Genomic DNA, 21,849 nt, shown 5'->3' with positions numbered 1-21,849 from the left:
ACCATTTGAATCTGCCGCCAACTCGCCCCATCTCTGCCGCCAACGTGCCCCATCTGCCGCCAACTCTCCCCATCTCTGCCGCCAACTCGCACCATCCCTTTCCCTTTTTACTATCCCCTTTCCCTTTTTGCTATTTTAACTTTAGGCGTACTTTTATCTTTTATGACACTATATAAATATATTTTCCTTTTTCCTTCAACGCTTTTCAATAACAAACTCCCTTTTCGTCCGTCTCCGCTCTGACCATGTTTTAACGTTTCTGCTCACGTTTCCCTATACTATCCTCTCTAGGCCTAAACATGTCTGCTCCCTATACTTCCTCTCTAGGTCTATGCTAACCGTGCAGCCAGAATTAGTATAAAAACTGTATGTAAATGTTATTCTGCACTGCATTCTTCCACGGCATTCACACTACCATTGTGTTCCAGTCGCACTCTCCTTTTTGGTATTGTATTAGTTATATTTTCCCTTGTGCTCAGTGCCTGTTATTTAAGCTAAGTGCCATTTTCCAACTGTACCTCGAAACTTGCCGTTTCTCGACAAGCCTAACCGCTCAGCCCGCTACCATATTTTCTCCATACAAATAGTATTGTCTCACTTATTTATCGTCTCATTTTTTAATATTATTAGTTCACCTTATTGTATGATCTGTCCGTTATCAATACATTGTTTAGCCTTAATCATTCTCGTCGGTCTTAGGGCGCATTTTGGCGTCAACTATTGTTCAACTGCAGTTGATGAAAATATGTTTTTGCGTCAATCCCCCGGTAGATGGTTCAACTGGTGGCCGTTTTGGCGACAACCAGAATTTTGAGTTCAACTGAAAAAGTTGAATTTTGTCAACGGTGACCACCGTTGAGGTCTAATAGTTCAACTGCCCTGCCAGACGACAATTTATGTATCAATTGTGTTGCAATAAAAAAGATATTGCAACAGTGTTTTGCTGACTTTCATTATTTTGGCATTTCTATTTCAGTGTAACTTTTGCTATGGTATTTCATTTGAAATTTTTAGTAATTTAAGATGGAAATTATCACGAATAATAATTCTGATAAACATGTTTCTCCGATAGAAATTTGGAATGGGAGAAAAAGCGCTGATCAGCTTTCCATTGATTATGAAGCTACAGAAGTTTTCCTCAGTGAGATTTTATTTCTTATTTATATCTTGACATGTTAATTGAATGTGTTTTGTAACTATATTTGAGATCTTTTGGAAGAAAATTGGGAGACCCTGTGTGATACCAAAACAGGAAAGAAAATAATTTGGAATACTATTGCAAATGGGTTAGAGGAAGCTGGTTTTGCAGTTCGTGGTTCAGAAAAGGCCAAACATGCAAGAACAAGTGGGAGAATCTACGTAAAGAATATAGGACATTCCTTTCAAAATACCAAACTGGGAGCGGTGCATCAGCTACAAAGAAGAAACCAAAATTCTTCAATGAAATTGAGAAAATTATTGGTAGGCATACTACACTTACATAACTAAAGCGATATTTTAAATTTCATATATGCTACTCTTACAGGTAGCAACAGCCATTCTTACAAGCCACCATTTGTGAGTGATTCCCTTGAAAGGACACAAAACCCAGCGAAGTTTCAAGTGAAAAATAATGGCAAGTTTTTCATCATCCAATTTGTTTATAATCATAAAATTTTGTCTAATTTATTTGACGTTTATTTACAGAGCCAAATGATGAAATAACATGTAATAACGAAAATGGCGAAAAACAAGATGTGAACCAGGCTTTGAGTGAAAAACTGGAAAAGTCAAGAAAGAAGACAAAGATGCTAGTGATTTTCCCTGTTTGTTCTGTTCCCTTTTTCCCCTGTTGATCAACAAAATCCATTTAAAATATTGAGAACAATTAAACAAATAAAAACAAACTTACAGATTTCTTAATGAACGTAGATTTAAAAAAAAATAGCGAATTTCTCATAAGACAACGAATTGTTTTATTTTTGACAGATGTCTTATCCAATTGGTAGTGATAAACAGCAGTGTAAGCTCAAGTCAAGTAAAATGTATAAAACACCATCTGGCGGAAACCCATTTTTCTACTTCCATTTTGTCGTCAACCCATCAACTTTTCCCTAGTTTAACTGAATGGTTCAACCGTACTGCTAAAAACCATTTTAGCGTCAACGCTGAACAAAAGTTCAACTAAAACAGTTCAACAAAAGGTAGACGCCAAAATGCGCCCTTAGACACTTCACTTTGACATTGTGAGTAAAGTCGCCTCATAGTATTTAAGTTCTTCGTATCGGTGACACAATGATTGTGTTGGGTCAACCTTTACAAAATCATGAACAAAAAGTTTTAGAAAACGCACATCACAGCACTTGAATTTTTAAAAATCATCAAGTTATTTGAGTTCTATTGTTGGGTAGTGGATTTCTATTGTCAAGCACTTGAGTTCTGCATAGCAGAGCACGCCAGAGCACGACAGAGCACGCCAGAGCACGCCAGTGCCCGCCAGAGCACGCCAGAGCACGCCAATTCACACCAGAGCACGCCAGTGCACGCCAGAGCACGCCAGTGCACGCCAGAGCACGCCAGTGCACGCCAGAGCACGCCAGTGCACGCTAGAGCACGCCAATTCACACCAGAGCACGCCAGAGCACGCCAGTGCACGAAAGAGAACGCCAGTGCACGCTAGAGCACGCCAGTGCACGCCAAAGCACGCCAGTGCACGCCAGAGCACGCCATTGCACGCCAGAGCATGCCGGTGCACGCCAGTGCACGCCAGAGCACTTCAATGCACGCCAAAGCAAGCCAGAGCATGCCAGAGCACGCCAGAGCACGCAAGTGCATGCCAAAGCACGCCAGTGCACGCCAGAGCACGCCAGAGCACGCCAGAGCATGCCGGTGCACGCCAGTGCACGCCAGAGCACTTCAATGCACGCCAAAGCAAGCCAGAGCATGCCAGAGCACGCCAGAGCACGCAAGTGCATGCCAAAGCACGCCAGTGCACGCCAGAGCACGCCAGTGCACACCAGAGCACGCCAGTGCACGCCAGAGCACGCCAGAGCACGCCAGTACACGCCAGAGGACGCCAGTGCACGCCAGACCAAGCCAGTGCACGCCAGAGCACGCCAGTGCACGCCAGAGCACGCCAGTGCCCGCCAGAGCACGCCAGTGCACGCCAGAGCAATTCAATGCACGCCAGAGCTCGCAAGTGCACGCCAGAGCACGCAAGTGCACGCCAAAGCACGCCAGTGCACGCCAGTGCACGCCAATTCACACCAGAGCACGCCAGTGCACGCCAGTGCACGCCAGTGCACGCCAGTGCACGCCAGTGCACGCCAGAGCACGTCAATTCACGCCAGAGCAAGCCAGAGCACGCCAGAGCACGCCAGTGCACGCCAGAATACGGTAGATTACAGCAGAGAACAGCTCAGCACTTGAAGTTGCTATAATATATTTTTCAATTGTTTAAACCATTTTTTAATTACAGGATGTGTAAATCAATGTCCAATACACCATTTCAAGTCTATTGAATCAATAAATTTATAGAGCTAATCATGAACAAAAAGTTTAAGAAAAACGCACATCACAGCACTTGAATTTTTAAAAATTATTCAAGTTATTTGAGTTGTATTGTCGGGTAGTGGATTTCTATTGTCAAGCACTTGAGTTCTGCATAGCAGAGCACGCCAGAGCACGCCAGAGCACGCCAGAGCACGCCAGTGCACGCCAGAGCACGCCAGGGCACGCCAGAGCACGCCAATTCACACCAGAGCACGCCAGTGCACGCCAGAGCACGCCAGTGCACGCCAGAGCACGCCAGAGCACGCCAGAGCACGCCAGAGCACGCCAGTGCACAAAAGAGAACGCCAGTGCACGCCAGAGCACGCCAGTGCACGCCAGAGCATGCCAGTGCACGCCAGTGCACGCCAGAGCACTTCAATGCACGCCAGAGCAAGCCAGAGCACGCCAGAGCACGCCAGAGCACGCCAGAGCACGCAAGTGCATGCCAAAGCACGCCAGTGCACGCCAGAGCACGCCAGTGCACACCAGAGCACGCCAGTGCACGGCAGAGCACGCCAGTGCCCGCCAGAGCACGCCAATTCACACCAGAGCACGCCAGTGCACGCCAGTGCAAGCCAGTGCACGCCAGAGCACGCCAGTGCCCGTCAGAGCACGCCAGTGCCCGCCAGAGCACGCCAATGCACGCAAGAGCAATTCAATGCACGCCAGAGAACGACAATTCACACCAGAGCACGCCAGTTCACGCCAGAGCACGCCAATTCACACCAGAGCACGCCAGAGCACGCTAGTACACGCAAGAGCACGTAAATGCACGCCAGAGCACGCAAGTGCACGCCAAAGCACGCCAGTGCACGCCAGAGCACGCCAGTGCACACCAGTGCACGCCAATTCACACCAGAGCACGCCAGTGCACGCCAGTGCACGCCATAGCACGTCAATGCACGCCAGAGCAAGCCAGACCACGCCAGAGAACGCCAGTGCACGCAAGAATACGGTAGAGCACAGCAGAGAACAGCTCAGCACTTGAAGTTACTATAATATTTTTTTCAATTGTTAAAACCATTTTTTAATTACAGGATGTGTAAATCAATGTCCAATACACCATTTCAAGTCTATTGAATCAATAAATTTATAGAGCTAATCATGAACAAAAAAATTAAGAAAAACGCACATCACAGCACTTGAATTTTTAAAAATTATTCAAGTTATTTGAGTTCTATTGTCGGGTAGTGGATTTCTATTGTCAAGCACTCTAGTTCTGCATAGTAGAGCACGCCAGAGCACGCCAGAGCACGCCAGAGCACGCCAGTGCACACCAGAGCACGCCAGTGCACGGCAGAGCACGCCAGTGCCCGCCAGAGCACGCCAATTCACACCAGAGCACGCCAGTGCACGCCAGTGCAAGCCAGTGCACGCCAGAGCACGCCAGTGCACTTCAGAGCACGCCAGTGCCCGCCAGAGCACGCCAGTGCACGCCAGAGCACGCCAGTGCACGCCAGAGCAATTCAATGCACCCCAGAGCACGCCAATTCACACCAGAGGACGCCAGTGCACGCCAGAGCACGCCAATTCACACCAGAGTACGCCAGAGCACGCAAGTGCACGCAAGAGCATGTCAATGCACGCCAGAGCACGCCAGTGCACACCAGAGCACGCAAGTGCACGCCAAAGCACGCTAGTGCACGCCAGAGCACGCCAGTGCACGCCAGTGCACGCCAATTCACACCAGAGCACGCCAGTATACGCCAGAGCACGCCAGAGCACGTCAATGCACGCCAGAGCAAGCCAGAGCACGCCAGAGCACGCCAGAGCACGCCAGACCACGCCAGTGCACGCCAGTGCACGCCAGTGCACGCCAGAGCACGGTAGAGCACATCAGAGAACAGCTCAGCACTTGAAGTTGCTATAATATTTTTTTCACTTGTTAAAACCATTTTGTAATTACAGGATGTGTAAATCAATGTCCAATACACCATTTCAAGTTCATTTAATCAATAAATTTATAGAGCAAATCATGAACAAAAAGTTTGAGAAAAACGCACATCACAGCACTTGAATTTTTAAAAATTATTCAAGTTATTTGAGTTCTATTGTCGGGTAGTGAATTTCTATTGTCAAGCACTTGAGTTCTGCAAAGCAGAGCACGACAGAGCACGACAGAGCACGACAGAGCACGACAGAGCACGCCAGAGCACGCCAGTGCACGCCAGAGCACGCCAGTGCACGCCAGAGCACTCCAGTGCACGCACGAGCACGTCAATTTACGCCAGAGCATGCCAGTGCACGCCAGAGCACGCCAATTCACACCAGAGCACGTTCATGCACGCCAGAACACGCCAGTGCACGCCAGAGGACGCCAGTGCACGCCAGAGCACGTCAATGCACGCCTGAGCACGCCAGTGCACAACAGAGCTCGCCAGTGCACGCCAGAGCACGCCAATTCACACCAGAGCACGCCAGAGCACGCCAGTGCACGTAAGAGCACGTCAATGCACGCCAGAGCACGCCAGTGCACGCCAGAGCACGCAAGTGCACGCCAAAGCACGCCAGTGCAAGCCAGAGCACGCCAGTGCACGCCAGTGCACGCCACTGCACGCCAGTGCACGCCAGTGCACGCCAGTGCACGCCAGTGCACGCCAGTGCACGCCAGTGCACGCCAGTGCACGCCAGTGCACGCCAGTGCACGCCAATTCACACCAGAGCACGCCAGTGCACGCCAGAGCACGCCAGATCACGTCAATGCACGCCAGAGCAAGCCAGACCACGCAGAGCACGCCAGAGCACGCCGGTGCACGCCAGAATACGGTAGAGCACAGCAGAGAACAGCTCAGCACTTGAAGTTGCTATAATATTTTTTTCACTTGTTAAAACCATTTTTTAATTACAGGATGTGTAAATCTATGTCCAATACACCATTTCAAGTTCATTTAATCAATAAATTTATAGAGCAAATCATGAACAAAAAGTTTGAGAAAAACGCACATCACAGCACTTGAATTTTTAAAAATTATTCAAGTTATTTGAGTTCTATTGTCGGGTAGTGGATTTCTATTGTCAAGCACTTGAGATCTGCATAGCAGAGTACGCCAGAGCACGACAGAGCACGCCAGAGCACGCCAGTGCACGCCAGAGCACGCCAGTGCACGCACGAGCACGTCAATGAACGCAAGAGCACGCCAGTGCACGCCAGAGCACGCCAATTCACACCAGAGCACGCAAGTGCACGCCAGAGAACGCCAGAGCACGCCAGTGCACGCCAGAGAACGCGAGTGCACGTCAGAGCACGCCAGTGCCCGCCAGAGAACTTCAATGCACGCCAGAGCAAGCCAGAGCACGCCAGAGCACGCCAGAGCACGCAAGTGCACGCCAAAGCACGCCAGTGCACGCCAGAGCACGCCAGTGCACACCTGAGCACGCCAGTGCACGTCAGAGCACGCCAGTGCCCGCCAGAGCACGCCAGTGCACGCCAGAGCACGCCAGTGCACGCCAGAGCACGCCAGTGCACGCCAGAGCAATTCAATGCACCCCAGAGCAAGCCAATTCACACCAGAGCACGCCAGTGCACGCCAGAGCACGGCAATTCACACCAGAGCACGCCAGAGCACGCCAGTGCACGCAAGAGCACGTCAATGCACGCCAGAGCACGCCAGTGCACGCCAAAGCACGCCAGTGCACGCCAGAGCACGCCAGTGCACGCCAGAGCACGCCAGTGCACGCCAGTGCACGCCAGAGCACTTCAATGCACGCCAGAGCAAGCCAGAGCATGCCAGAGCACGCCAGAGCACGCCAGAGCACGCAAGTGCACGCCAAAGCATGTCAGTGCACGCCAGAGCACAGCAGTGCACACCAGAGCACGCCAGTGCACGTCAGAGCACGCCAGTGCCCGCCAGAGCACGCCAGTGCACGCCAGAGCACGCCAGTGCACGCCAGAGCACGCCAGTGCACGCCAGAGCAATTCAATGTACCCCAGAGCACGCCAATTCACACCAGAGCACGCCAGTGCACGACATAGCACGCCAGTGCACGCCAGAGCACGCCAGAGCACGCCAGTGCACGCCAGAGCACGCTAGAGCACGCCAGTGCACGCCAGAGCACGCCAGTGCACGCCAGAGCACGCCAGTGCACGCAAGTGCACGCCAAAGCACGCCAGTGCAAGCCAGAGCACGCCAGTGCACGCCAGTGCACGCCAGTGCACGCCAATTCACACCAGAGCACGCCAGTGCACGCCAGAGCACGCCAGATCGCGTCAATGCACGCCAGAGCAAGCCAGACCACGCAGAGCACGCCAGAGCACGCCGGTGCACGCCAGAATACGGTAGAGCACAGCAGAGAACAGCTCAGCACTTGAAGTTGCTATAATATTTTTTTCACTTGTTAAAACCATTTTTTAATTACAGGATGTGTAAATCTATGTCCAATACACCATTTCAAGTTCATTTAATCAATAAATTTATAGGGCAAATCATGAACAAAAAGTTTGAGAAAAACGCACATCACAGCACTTGAATTTTTAAAAATTATTCAAGTTATTTGAGTTCTATTGTCGGGTAGTGGATTTCTATTGTCAAGCACTTGAGATCTGCATAACAGAGTACGCCAGAGCACGACAGAGCACGCCAGAGCACGCCAGTGCACGCCAGAGCACGCCAGTGCACGCACGAGCACGTCAATGAACGCAAGAGCACGCCAGTGCACGCTAGAGCACGCCAGTGCACACCAGAGCACGCCAATTCACACCAGAGCACGCAAGTGCACGCCAGAGAACGCCAGAGCACGCCAGTGCACGCCAGAGAACGCCAGTGCACGTCAGAGCACGCCAGTGCCCGCCAGAGCACTTCAATGCACGCCAGAGCAAGCCAGAGCACGCCAGAGCACGCCAGAGCACGCAAGTGCACGCCAAAGCACGCCAGTGCACACCAGAGCACGCCAGTGCACACCAGAGCACGCCAGTGCACGTCAGAGCACGCCAGTGCCCGCCAGAGCACGCCAGTGCACGCCAGAGCACGCCAGTGCACGCCAGAGCAATTCAATGCACCCCAGAGCACGCCAATTTACACCAGAGAACGCCAGTGCACGCCAGAGCACGGCAATTCACACCAGAGCACGCCAGAGCACGCCAGTGCACGCAAGAGCACGTCAATGCACGCCAGAGCACGCCAGTGCACGCCAGAGCACGCAAGTGCACGCCAAAGCACGCCAGTGCACGCCAGAGCATGCCAGTGCACGCCAGAGCACGCCAGTGCACGCCAGTGCACGCCAGAGCAAGCCAGAGCACGCCAGAGCACGCCAGAGCACGCCAGAGCACGCAAGTGCACGCCAAAGCATGCCAGTGCACGCCAGAGCACAGCAGTGCACACCAGAGCACGCCAGTGCACGTCAGAGCACGCCAGTGCCCGCCAGAGCACGCCAGTGCACGCCAGAGCACGCCAGTGCACGCCAGAGCAATTCAATGTACCCCAGAGCACGCCAATTCACACCAGAGCACGCCAGTGCACGAAAGAGCACGCCAGTGCACGCCAGAGCACGCCAGAGCACGCCAGTGCACGCCAGAGCACGCCAGAGCACGCCAGTGCACGCCAGAGCACGCCAGTGCACGCCAGTGCACGCCAGTGCACGCCAGAGCACGCCAGTGCACACCAGAGCACGCCAGTGCACACCAGAGCACGCCAGTGCACGTCAGAGCACGCCAGTGCACGCACGAGCACGTCAATGCACGCCAGAGCACGCCAGTGCACGCCAGAGCACGCCAGTGCACGCTAGAGCACGCCAGTGCACGCCAGAGCACGCCAATTCACACCAGAGCACGCAAGTGCACGCCAGAGCACGCCAGAGCACGCCAGTGCACGCCAGAGAACGCCAGTGCACGCCAGAGCACGCCAGTGCACGCCAGAGCAATTCAATGCACCCCAGAGCACGCCAATTCACACCAGAGCACGCCAGTGCACGCCAGAGCACGCCAATTCACACCAGAGCACGCCAGAGAACACCAGTGCACGCAAGAGCACGTCAATGCACGCCAGAGCACGCCAGTGCAAGCCAGAACACGCAAGTACACGCCAAAGCACGCCAGTGCACGCCAGTGCACGCCAGAACACGCAAGTGCACGCCAAAGCACGCCAGTGCACGCCAGAGCACGCCAGAGCACGCCAGAGCACGCCAGTGCACGCCAGAGCACGCAAGTGCACGCCAAAGCACGCCAGTGCACGCCAGAGCACGCCAGTGCACGCCATAGCACGCCAGTGCACGCCAGTGCACGCCAGAGCACGCCAGTGCACGCCAGTGCACGCCAGAGCACTTCAATGCACGCCAGAGCAAGCCAGAGCACGCCAGAGCACGCCAGAGCACGCCAGAGCACGCAAGTGCACGCTAAAGCATGCCAGTGCACGCCAGAGCACAGCAGTGAACACCAGAGCACGCCAGTGCACGTCAGAGCACGCCAGTGCCCGCCAGAGCACGCCAGTGCACGCCAGAGCACGCCAGTGCACGCCAGAGCAATTCAATGCACCCCAGAACACGCCAATTCACACCAGAGCACGCCAGTGCACGCCAGAGCACGCCAATTCACACCAAAGCACGCCGGAGCACGCCAGAGCACGTCAATGCACGCCAGAGCACGCCAATTCACACCAGAGCACGCCAGTGCACGCCAGAGCACGCAAATTCACACCAGAGCACGCAAGTGCACGCCAGAGCACGCAAATTCACGCCAGAGCACGCCAGTGCACGCAAGAAGACGTCAATGCACGCCAGAGCACACCAGAGCATGCAAGTGCACTCCAAAGCACGCCAGTGCACGCCAGTGCACGCCAGTGCACGCCAGTGCACGCCAATTCACACCAGAGCACGCCAGTATACGCCAGAGCACGCCAGAGCATGTCAATGCACGCCAGAGCAAGCCAGAGCACGCCAGAGCACGCCAGAGCACGCCAGAGCACGCCAGAGCACGCCAGTGCACGCCAGTGCACGCCAGAGCACGTCAATGCACGCCAAAGCACGCCGATTCACACCAGAGAACGCCAGTGCACGCCAGAGCACGCCAATTCACACCAGAGCACGCCAGAGCACGCCAGTGCACGCAAGAGCACGTCAATGCACGCCAAAGCACGCCAGTGCACACCAGAGCACTCAAGTGCACGCCAAAGCACGCCAGTGCACGCCAGAGCACGCCAGTGCACGCCAGTGCACGCCAATTCACACCAGAGCACGCCAGTATACGCTTGAGCACGCCAGAGCACGTCAATGCACACCAGAGCACGCCAGTGCACGCCAGAGCACGCCAGTGCACGCCAGAGCACGCCAGTGCACGCCAGAGCACGCCAGTGCACGCCAGAGCACGCCAGTGCACGCCAGAGAACGCCAGTGCACGCCAGAGCACGCCAATTCACACCAGAGCACGCCAGTGCACGCTAGTGCACGCCAGAGCACGCCAATTCACACCAGAGCACGCCAATTCACACCAGAGCACGCCAGTGCACGCCAGAGAACGCCAGTGCACGCCAGAGCACGCCAGTGCACGCCAGAGCACGCCAGTGCACGCCAGTGCACGCCAGAGCACGCCAGTGCACGCCAGAGCACGCCAGTGCACGCCAGAGCACGCCAGTGCACGCCAGAGCACGCCAGTGCACGCCAGAGCACGCCAGAGCACGCCAGAGCACGCCAGTGCACGCCAGAGCACGCCAGTGCACGCCAGAGCACGCCAGTGCACGCCAGAGCACGTCAATGCACGCCAAAGCACGCCGATTCACAGCAGAGAACGCCAGTGCACGCCAGAGCACGCCAATTCACACCAGAGCACGCCAGAGCACGCCAGTGCACGCAAGAGCACGTCAATGCACGCCAAAGCACGCCAGTGCACACCAGAGCACTCAAGTGCACGCCAAAGCACGCCAGTGCACGCCAGAGCACGCCAGTGCACGCCAGAGCACGCCAGTGCACGCCAGAGCACGCCAGTGCACGCCAGTGCACGCCAATTCACACCAGAGCACGCCAGTATACGCTAGAGCACGCCAGTGCACGCCAGAGCACGCCAGTGCACGCCAGTGCACGCCAATTCACACCAGAGCACGCCAGTATACGCTAGAGCACGCCAGAGCACGTCAATGCACACCAGAGCACGCCAGTGCACGCCAGAGCACGCCAGTGCACGCCAGAGCACGCCAGTGCACGCCAGAGAACGCCAGTGCACGTCAGAGCACGCCAATTCACACCAGAGCACGCCAGTGCACGCTAGTGCACGCCAGAGCACGCCAATTCACACCAGAGCACGCCAATTCACACCAGAGCACGCCAGTGCACGCCAGTGCACGCCAGTGCACGCCAGAGAACGCCAGTGCACGCCAGAGCACGCCAGTGCACGCCAGAGCACGCCAGTGCACGCCAGAGCACGCCAGTGCACGCCAGAGCACGCCAGTGCACGCCAGAGCACGCCAGTGCACGCCAGAGCACGCCAGTGCACGCCAGAGCACGCCAGTGCACGCCAGAGCACTTCAATGCACGCCAGAGCAAACCAGAGCACGCCAGAGCACGCCAGAGCACGCCAGAGCACGCCAGAGCACGCCAGAGCACGCAAGTGCACGCCAAAGAACGCCAGTGCACGCCAGAGCACAGCAGTGCACACCAGAGCACGCCAGTGAACGTCAGAGCACGCCAGTGCCCGCCAGAGCACGCCAGTGCACGCCAGCGCAAGCCAGAGCAATTCAATGCACCCCAGAGCACGCCAATTCACACCAGAGCACGCCAGTGCACGCCAGAGCACGCCAATTCACACCAGAGCACGCCAGAACACGCCAGTGCACGCAAGAGCACGTCAATGCACGCCAGAGCACGCCAGTGCACACCAGAGCACGCAAGTGCACGCAAAAGCACGCCAGTGCACGCCAGAGCACGCCAGTGCACGCCAGTGCACGCCAATTCACACCACAGCACGCCAGTATACGCCAGAGCACGCCAGAGCACGTCAATGCATGCCAGAGCAAGAAAGAGCACGCCAGTGCACGCCAGAGCACGCCAGAGCACGCCAGTGCACGCCAGTGCACGCCAGTGCACGCCAGAGCACGGTAGAGCAAATCAGAGAACAGCTCAGCACTTGAAGTTGCTATAATATTTTTTTCACTTATTAAAACCATTTCTTAATTACAGGATGTGTAAATCAATGTCCAATACACCATTTTAAGTCTATTTAATCAATAAATTTATAGAGCAAATCATGAACAAAAAGTTTGAGAAAAACGCACATCACAGCACTTGAATTTTTGAAAATTATTCAAGTTATTTGAGTTCTATTGTCGGGTAGTGGATTTCTATTGTCAAGCACTTGAGTTCTGCAAAGAAGAGCACGCCAGAGCACGACAGAGCACGCCAGAGCACGCCAGTGCACGCCAGAGCACGCCAGTGCACGCCAGAGCAAGCCAGTGCACGCACGAGCACGTCAATGCACGCTAGAGCATGCCAGTGCACGCCAGAGCACACCAGTGCACGCCAGAGCACGCCAATTCACACCAGAGCACGTCCATGCACACCAGTGCACGCCAGAGCACGCCAATTCACACCAGAGCACGTCCATGCACGCCAGAGCACCCCAGTGCACGCCAGAGCAAGCCAGAGCACGCCAGAGCACGCCAATTCACACCAGAGCACGACAGTGCACGCCAAAGCACGCCAGTGCACGCCAGAGCACGCCAGAGCACGCCCGTGCACGCCAGAGCACGCCCGTGCACGCCCGTGCACGCCAGTGCACGCCAGAGCACGCCAGAGCACGACAGAGCACGACAGAGCACGCCAATTCACACTAGAGCACGCCAGTGCACGCCAAAGCAAGCCAGTACACGCCAGAGCACGCCAGAGCACGCCAGTGCACGCCAGAGCACGCCAGTGTACGCCAGAGCACGCCAGTGCACGCTAGAGCACGTCAATGCACGCCAGAGCACGCCAGTGCACGCCAGTGCACGCCAGTGCACCCCAGAGCACGCCAGTGAACCCCAGAGCACGCCAGTGCACGCCAGAGCACGCCAGTGCACGCCAGAGCACGCCAGTGCACGCCAGAGCACGCCAGTGCACGCCAGAGCACGCCAGTGCACGCCAGAGCACGCCAGTGCACGCCAGAGCACGCCAGTGCACGGTAGAGTACAGCAGACAACAGCTCAGAACTTGAAGTTGCTATAATATTTTTTTCACTTGTTAAAACCATTTTTTTATTACAGGATGTGTAAATCAATGTCCAAAATACCATTTCAAGTCTATTGAATCAATAAATTTATAGAGCAAATCATGAACAAAAAGTTTGAGAAAAACGCACATCACAGCACTTGAATTTTTAAAAATTATTCAAGTTATTTGAGTTCTATTGTCGGGTAGTGGATTTCTATTGTCAAGCACTTGAGTTCTGCATAGCAGAGCACGCCAGAACACGACAGAGTACGCCAGAGCACGCCAGAGCACGCCAATTCACACCAGAGCTCGCAAGTGCACGCCAGAGCACGCCAGTGCACGCCGGAGCACTCCAATTCACGCTAGAGCACGCCAGTGCACGCCAGAGCACGCCAGTGCACGCCAGTGCACGTCAGAGCACGTCAATGCACGCCAGAGCAATCCAGTGCACGCCGGAGCACGCCAATTCACACCAGAGCACGCCAGTGCACGCCAGAGCACGCTAATTCACACCAGAGCACGCCAGTGCACGCCAATTCACACCAGAGCACGCCAGTGCACGCCAGAGCACGCCAATTCACAGCAGAGCACGCCAGTGCACGCCAGAGCACGTCAATGCACGCCAGAGCACGCCAGTGAACGCCAGAGAACGCCAGTGCACGAAAGAGCACGCCAGAGCACGACAGAGCACGCCAGAGCACGACAGAGCACGCCAGAGCACGCCAATTCACAATAGAGCACGCCAGTGCACCCCAGAGCACGCCAGTGCACGCCAGAGCACGCCAGAGCACGCCAGAGTACGCCAGTGCACGCCAGAGCACGCCAGTGCACGTCAATGCACGCCAGAGCAAGCCAGAGTACGCAAGAGCACGCCAGAGCACGCCAGTGCACGCCAGTGCACGCCAGAGCACGCCAGTGCACGCCAGAGAACGCCAGTACACGCCAGAGCACGCCAGTGCACGCCAGATCACGCCAGTGCACGCCAGTGCACGCCAGAGCACGCCAGTGCACGCCAGAGCACGCCAGTGCACGCAAGAGCACGCCAGTTTACGCCAGAGCACGCCAATTCACACCAGAGCACGCCAGTGCACGCCAGAGCACACCAATTCACACCAGAGCACGCCAGTGCACGCCAGTACACGACAGAGCACGACAGAGCACGCCAGAGCACGCCAGTGCACGCCAGAGCACGCCAATTCACACCAGAGCACGACAGTGCACGCCAAAGCACGCCAGTGCACGCCAGAGCATGCCAGTGCACGCCAGTGCACGCCAGAGCACGCCAGTGCACGCCAGAGCACGCCAATTCACACCAGAGCACGCCAGTGCACGTCAGAGCACGTCAATGCACGCCAGAGCACGCCAGTGCACGCCAGAGTACGCCAGAGCACGCCAGAGCACGCCAGAGTACGCAAGTGCACGCCAGAGCACGCCAGTGCACGCCAGAGCACGCCAATTCACACCAGAGCAGGCCAGTGCACGTCAGAGCACGTCAATGCACGCCAGAGCACGCCAGAGCACGCCAGTGCACGCCAGAGCACGCCAGAGCACGCCAGAGCACGCCAATTCACACCAGAGCACGCCAGTGCACGTCAGAGCACGTCAATGCACGCCAGAGCACGCCAGTGCACGCCAGAGCACGCCAGAGCACGCCAGTGCACACCAGAGCACGCCAGTGCACGCCAGAGCACACCAGTGCACGTCAAAGCACGTCAATGCACGCCAGAGCACGCCAGTGCACGCCAGAGCACCCCAGTGCACGCCAGAGCACGCTAGTGCACGTCAATGCACGCCAGAGCAAGCCAGAGCACGCCAGAGCACGCCAGAGCACGCCAATTCACACCAGAGCACGACAGTGCACGCCAAAGCACGTCAATGCACGCCAGAGCACGCCAGTGCACGCCAAAGCACGCCAAAGCACGCCAGTGCACACCAGAGCACGCCAGTGCACGCCAGAGCACACCAGTGCACGTCAATGCACGCCAGAGCAATCCAGTTCACGCAAGAGCACGCCAGTGCACGCCAGAGCACGTCAATGCACGCCAGAGCACGCCAGTGCACGCCAGAGCACGTCAGTGCACGCCAGAGCACGCCAGTGCACGCCAGAGCACGCCAGTGCACGCCAGAGCACGCCAGTGCACGCCAGAGCACGCCAGTGCACGCCAGAGCACGCCAGTGCACGCCAGAGCACGCCAGTGCACGCCAGAGCACGCCAATTCACACCAGAGCACGCCAGAGCACGTCAATGCACGCCAGAGCACGCCAGTGCACACCAGAGCACGCAAGTGCACGCCAAAACACGCCAGTGCACGCCAGAGCACGCCAGTGCATGCCAGTGCACGCCAATTCACACCAGAGCACGCCAGTATACGCCAGAGCACGCCAGAGCACGTCAATGCATGCCAGAGCAAGCCAGAGCACGCCAGAGCACGCCAGAGCACGCCAGAGCACGCCAGAGCACGCCAGAGCACGCCAGAGCACGCCAGTGCACGCCAGTGCACGCCAGAGCACGGTAGAGCACATCAGAGAACAGCTCAGCACTTGAAGTTGCTATCATATTTTTTTCACTTGTTAAAACCATTTTTTAATTACAGGATGTGTAAATCAATGTCCAATACACCATTTTAAGTCTATTTAATCAATAAATTTATAGAGCAAATCATGAACATAAAGTTTGAGAAAAACGCACATCACAGCACTTGAATTTTTAAAAATTATTCAAGTTATTTGAGTTCTATTGTCGGGTAGTGGATTTCTATTGTCAAGCACTTGAGTTCTGCATAGCAGAGCACGACAGAGCACAACAGAGCATGCCAGAGCTCGCCAGTGCACGCCAGTGCACGCCAGAGCACGCCAGTACACGCCAGAGCACGCCAGTGCACGCCAGAGCACGCCAGTGCACGCCAGAGCACGCCAGTGCACGCCAGAGCACGCCAATTTACGCCAGAGCACGCCAATTCACACCAGAGCACGCCAGTGCACGCCAGAGCACGCCAATTCACACCAGAGCACGCCAGTGCACGCCAATTCACACCAGAGCACGCCAGTGCACGTCAGAGCACGTCAATGCACGCCAGAGCACGCCAGTGCACCCCAGAGTACGCCAGAGCACGCCAGAGCACGCCAGAGTACGCCAGTGCACGCCAGAGCACGCCAGTGCACGCCAGAGCACGCCAATTCACACCAGTGCAGGCCAGTGCACGTCAGAGCACGTCAATGCACGCCAGAGCACGCCAGAGCACGCCAGTGCACGCCAGAGCACGCCAGAGCACGCCAGAGCACGCCAATTCACACCAGAGCACGCCAGTGCACGTCAGAGCACGTCAATGCACGCCAGAGCACGCCAGTGCACGCCAGAGCACGCCAGAGCACGCCAGTGCACACCAGAGCACGCCAGTGCACGCCAGAGCACACCAGTGCACGCCAGAGCACGCCAGTGCACGTCAAAGCACGTCAATGCACGCCAGAGCACGCCAGTGCACGCCAGAGCACCCCAGTGCACGCCAGAGCACGCTAGTGCACGTCAATGCACGCCAGAGCAAGCCAGAGCACGCCAGAGCACGCCAATTAACACCAGAGCACGACAGTGCACGCCAAAGCACGCCAGTGCACGCCAGAGCACGCCAGAGCACGCCAGTGCACGCCAGAGCACGCTAGTGCACGCCAGAGCATGCCAGTGCACGCCAGAGCACGCCAGTGCACGCCAGAGCACGCCAGTGCACGCCAGAGCACGCCAGTGCACGCCAAAGCACGCCAATTCACACCAGAGCACGCCAGTGCACGTCAGAGCACGTCAATGCACGCCAGAGCACGCCAGTGCACGCCAGAGCACGCCAGAGCACGCCAGTGCACACCAGAGCACGCCAGTGCACGCCAGAGCACACCAGTGCACGTCAAAGCACGTCAATGCACGCCAGAGCACGCCAGTGCACGCCAGAGCACCCCAGTGCACGCGAGAGCACGCTAGTGCACGTCAATGCACGCCAGAGCAAGCCAGAGCACGCAAGAGCACGCCAGAGCACGCCAATTCACACCAGAGCACGACAGTGCACGCCAAAGCACGCCAGTGCACGCCAGAGCACGCCAGAGCACGCCAGTGCACGCCAGAGCACGCTAGTGAACGCCAGAGCATACCAGTGCACGCCAGAGCACGCCAGTGCACGCCAGAGCACGCCAGTGCACGCCAGACCACGCCAGTGCACGCCAGAGCACGCCAATTCACACCAGAGCACGCCAGTGCACGTCAGAGCACGTCAATGCACGCCAGAGCACGCCATTGCACGCCAAAGCACGCCAGAGCACGCCAGTGCACACCAGAGCACGCCAGTGCACGCCAGAGCACACCAGTGCACGTCAATGCACGCCAGAGCAATCCAGTTCACGCAAGAGCACGCCAGTGCACGCCAGAGCACGCCAGTGCACGCCAGAGCACGCCAATTCACACCAGAGCACGCCAGAGCACGTCAATGCACGCCAGAGCACGCCAGTGCACACCAGAGCACGCAAGTGCACGCCAAAACACGCCAGTGCACGCCAGAGCACGCCAGTGCATGCCAGTGCACGCCAATTCACACCAGAGCACGCCAGTATACGCCAGAGCACGCCAGAGCACGTCAATGCATGCCAGAGCAAGCCAGAGCACGCCAGAGCACGCCAGAGCACGCCAGAGCACGCCAGAGCACGCCAGTGCACTCCAGTGCACTCCAGAGCACGGTAGAGCACATCAGAGAACAGCTCAGCACTTGAAGTTGCTATAATATTTTTTTCACTTGCTAAAACCATTTTTTAATTACAGGATGTGTAAATCAATGTCCAATACACCATTTTAAGTCTATTTAATCAATAAATTTATAGAGCAAATCATGAACATAAAGTTTGAGAAAAACGCACATCACAGCACTTGAATTTTTAAAAATTATTCAAGTTATTTGAGTTCTATTGTCGGGTAGTGGATTTCTATTGTCAAGCACTTGAGTTCTGCATAGCAGAGCACGACAGAGCACAACAGAGCATGCCAGAGCTCGCCAGTGCACGCCAGTGCACGCCAGAGCACGCCAGTACACGCCAGAGCACGCCAGTGCACGCCAGAGCACGCCAGTGCACGCCAGAGCACGCCAATTTACGCCAGAGCACGCCAATTCACACCAGAGCACGCCAGTGCACGCCAGAGCACGCCAATTCACACCAGAGCACGCCAGTGCACGCCAGTACACGCCAGAGCACGACAGAGCACGCCAGAGCACGCCAGTGCACGCCAGAGCACGCCAATTCACACCAGAGCACGACAGTGCACGCCAAAGCACGCTAGTGCACGCCAGAGCATGCCAGTGCACGCCAGTGCACGCCAAAGCACGCCAGTGCACGCCAGAGCACGCCAGAGCACGCCAATTCACACCAGAGCACGCCAGTGCACGTCAGAGCACGTCAATGCACGCCAGAGCACGCCAGTGCACGCCAGAGTACGCCAGAGCACGCCAGAGCACGCCAGAGTACGCCAGTGCACGCCAGAGCACGCCAGTGCACGCCAGAGCACGCCAATTCACACCAGAGCAGGCCAGTGCACGTCAGAGCACGTCAATGCACGCCAGAGCACGCCAGAGCACGCCAGTGCACGCCAGAGCACGCCAGAGCACGCCAGAGCACGCCAATTCACACCAGAGCACGCCAGTGCACGTCAGAGCACGTCAATGCACGCCAGAGCACGCCAGTGAACGCCAGAGCACGCCAGAGCACGCCAGTGCACACCAGAGCACGCCAGTGCACGCCAGAGCACACCAGTGCACGCCAGAGCACGCCAGTGCACGTCAAAGCACGTCAATGCACGCCAGAGCACGCCAGTGCACGCCAGAGCACCCCAGTGCACGCCAGAGCACGCTAGTGCACGTCAATGCACGCCAGAGCAAGCCAGAGCACGCCAGAGCACGCCAGATCACGCCAATTAACACCAGAGCACGACAGTGCACTTCAAAGCACGCCAGTGCACGCCAGAGCACGCCAGAGCACGCCAGTGCACGCCAGAGCACGCTAGTGCACGCCAGAGCATGCCAGTGCACGCCAGAGCACGCCAGTGCACGCCAGAGCACGCCAGTGCACGCCAGAGCACGCCAATTCACACCAGAGCACGCCAGTGCACGTCAGAGCACGTCAATGCACGCCAGAGCACGCCAGTGCACGCCAAAGCACGCCAGAGCACGCCAGTGCACACCAGAGCACGCCAGTGCACGCCAGAGCACACCAGTGCACGTCAATGCACGCCAGAGCAATCCAGTTCACGTAAGAGCACGCCAGTGCACGCCAGAGCACGTCAATGCACGCCAGAGCACGCCAGTGCACGCCAGAGCACGCCAGTGCACGCCAGAGCACGCCAGTGCACGCCAGAGCACACCAGTGCACGCCAGAGCACGCCAGTGCACGCCAGAGCACGCCAGTGCACGCCAGAGCACGCCAGTGCACGCCAGAGCACGCCAATTCACACCAGAGCACGCCAGAGCACGTCAATGCACGCCAGAGCACGCCAGTGCACACCAGAGCACGCAAGTGCACGCCAAAACACGCAAGTGCACAACAGAGCACGCCAGTGCATGCCAGTGCACGCCAATTCACACCAGAGCACGCCAGTATACGCCAGAGCACGCCAGAGCACGTCAATGCATGCCAGAGCAAGCCAGAGCACGCCAGAGCACGCCAGAGCACGCCAGAGCACGCCAGTGCACGCCAGTGCACGCCAGTGCACGCCAGTGCACGCCAGAGCACGGTAGAGCACATCAGAGAACAGCTCAGCACTTGAAGTTGCTATAATATTTTTTTCACTTGTTAAAACCATTTTTTAATTACAGGATGTGTAAATCAATGTCCAATACACCATTTTAAGTCTATTTAATCAATAAATTTATAGAGCAAATCATGAACATAAAGTTTGAGAAAAATGCACATCACAGCACTTGAATTTTTAAAAATTATTCAAGTTATTTGAGTTCTATTGTCGGGTAGTGGATTTCTATTGTCAAGCAATTGAGATCTGCATAGCAGAGCACGCCAGAGCACGACAGAGCACGCCAGAGCACGCCAGTGCACGCACGAGCACGTCAATGCACGCCAGAGCATGCCAGTGCACGCCAGAGCACGCCAATGCACGCCAGAGCACGCCAGTGCACGCCAGAGCACGCCAGTGCACGCCAGAGCACGCCAGTGCACGCCAGAGCACGCCAGTGCACGCCAGAGCACGCCAATTCACACCAGAGCACGCCAGAGCACGTCAATGCACGCCAGAGCACGCCAGTGCACACCAGAGCACGCAAGTGCACGCCAAAACACGCCAGTGCACGCCAGAGCACGCCAGTGCATGCCAGTGCACGCCAATTCACACCAGAGCACGCCAGTATACGCCAGAGCACGCCAGAGCACGTCAATGCATACCAGAGCAAGCCAGAGCACGCCAGAGCACGCCAGAGCACGCCAGAGCACGCCAGTGCACGCCAGAGCACGGTAGAGCACATCAGAGAACAGCTCAGCACTTGAAGTTGCTATAATATTTTTTTCACTTGTTAAAACCATTTTTTAATTACAGGATGTGTAAATCAATGTCCAATACACCATTTTAAGTCTATTTAATCAATAAATTTATAGAGCAAATCATGAACATAAAGTTTGAGAAAAACGCACATCACAGCACTTGAATTTTTAAAAATTATTCAAGTTATTTGAGTTCTATTGTCGGGTAGTGGATTTCTATTGTCAAGTACTTGAGTTCTGCATAGCAGAGCACGACAGAGCACAACAGAGCATGCCAGAGCTCGCCAGTGCACGCCAGTGCACGCCAGAGCACGCCAGTACACGCCAGAGCACGCCAGTGCACGCCAGAGCACGCCAGTGCACGCCAGAGCACGCCAGTGCACGCCAGAGCACGCCAATTTACGCCAGAGCACGCCAATTCACACCAGAGCACGCCAGTGCACGCCAGAGCACGCCAATTCACACCAGAGCACGCCAGTGCACGCCAGTACACGCCAGAGCACGACAGAGCACGCCAGAGCACGCCAGTGCTCGCCAGAGCACGCCAATTCACACCAGAGCACGACAGTGCACGCCAAAGCACGCTAGTGCACGCCAGAGCATGCCAGTGCACGCCAGTGCACGCCAAAGCACGCCAGTGCACGCCAGAGCACGCCAGAGCACGCCAATTCACACCAGAGCACGCCAGTGCACGTCAGA

The 21,849-nt window shown here is 56.5% G+C and overlaps 1 long non-coding RNA gene across 1 annotated transcript; it reads left to right on the top strand.

Annotated features, from left to right (window-relative positions):
• Window positions 1-837: 837 nt before the first annotated feature.
• Window positions 838-1,615, top strand: LOC124351142. The gene is made up of 3 exons (XR_006921397.1): window positions 838-1,141; window positions 1,208-1,461; window positions 1,526-1,615. It is a non-coding gene; the product is annotated as an uncharacterized LOC124351142 (long non-coding RNA).
• Window positions 1,616-21,849: the final 20,234 nt, after the last annotated feature.

The sequence above is a fragment of the Daphnia pulicaria genome, chromosome 7, assembly GCF_021234035.1.
Source record: "Daphnia pulicaria isolate SC F1-1A chromosome 7, SC_F0-13Bv2, whole genome shotgun sequence".
Lineage (NCBI taxonomy): Eukaryota > Metazoa > Arthropoda > Branchiopoda > Diplostraca > Daphniidae > Daphnia > Daphnia pulicaria.
The sequence above is the reverse complement of the archived record's forward strand: the minus strand, read 5'-3'. Positions and strand labels throughout refer to the sequence as shown.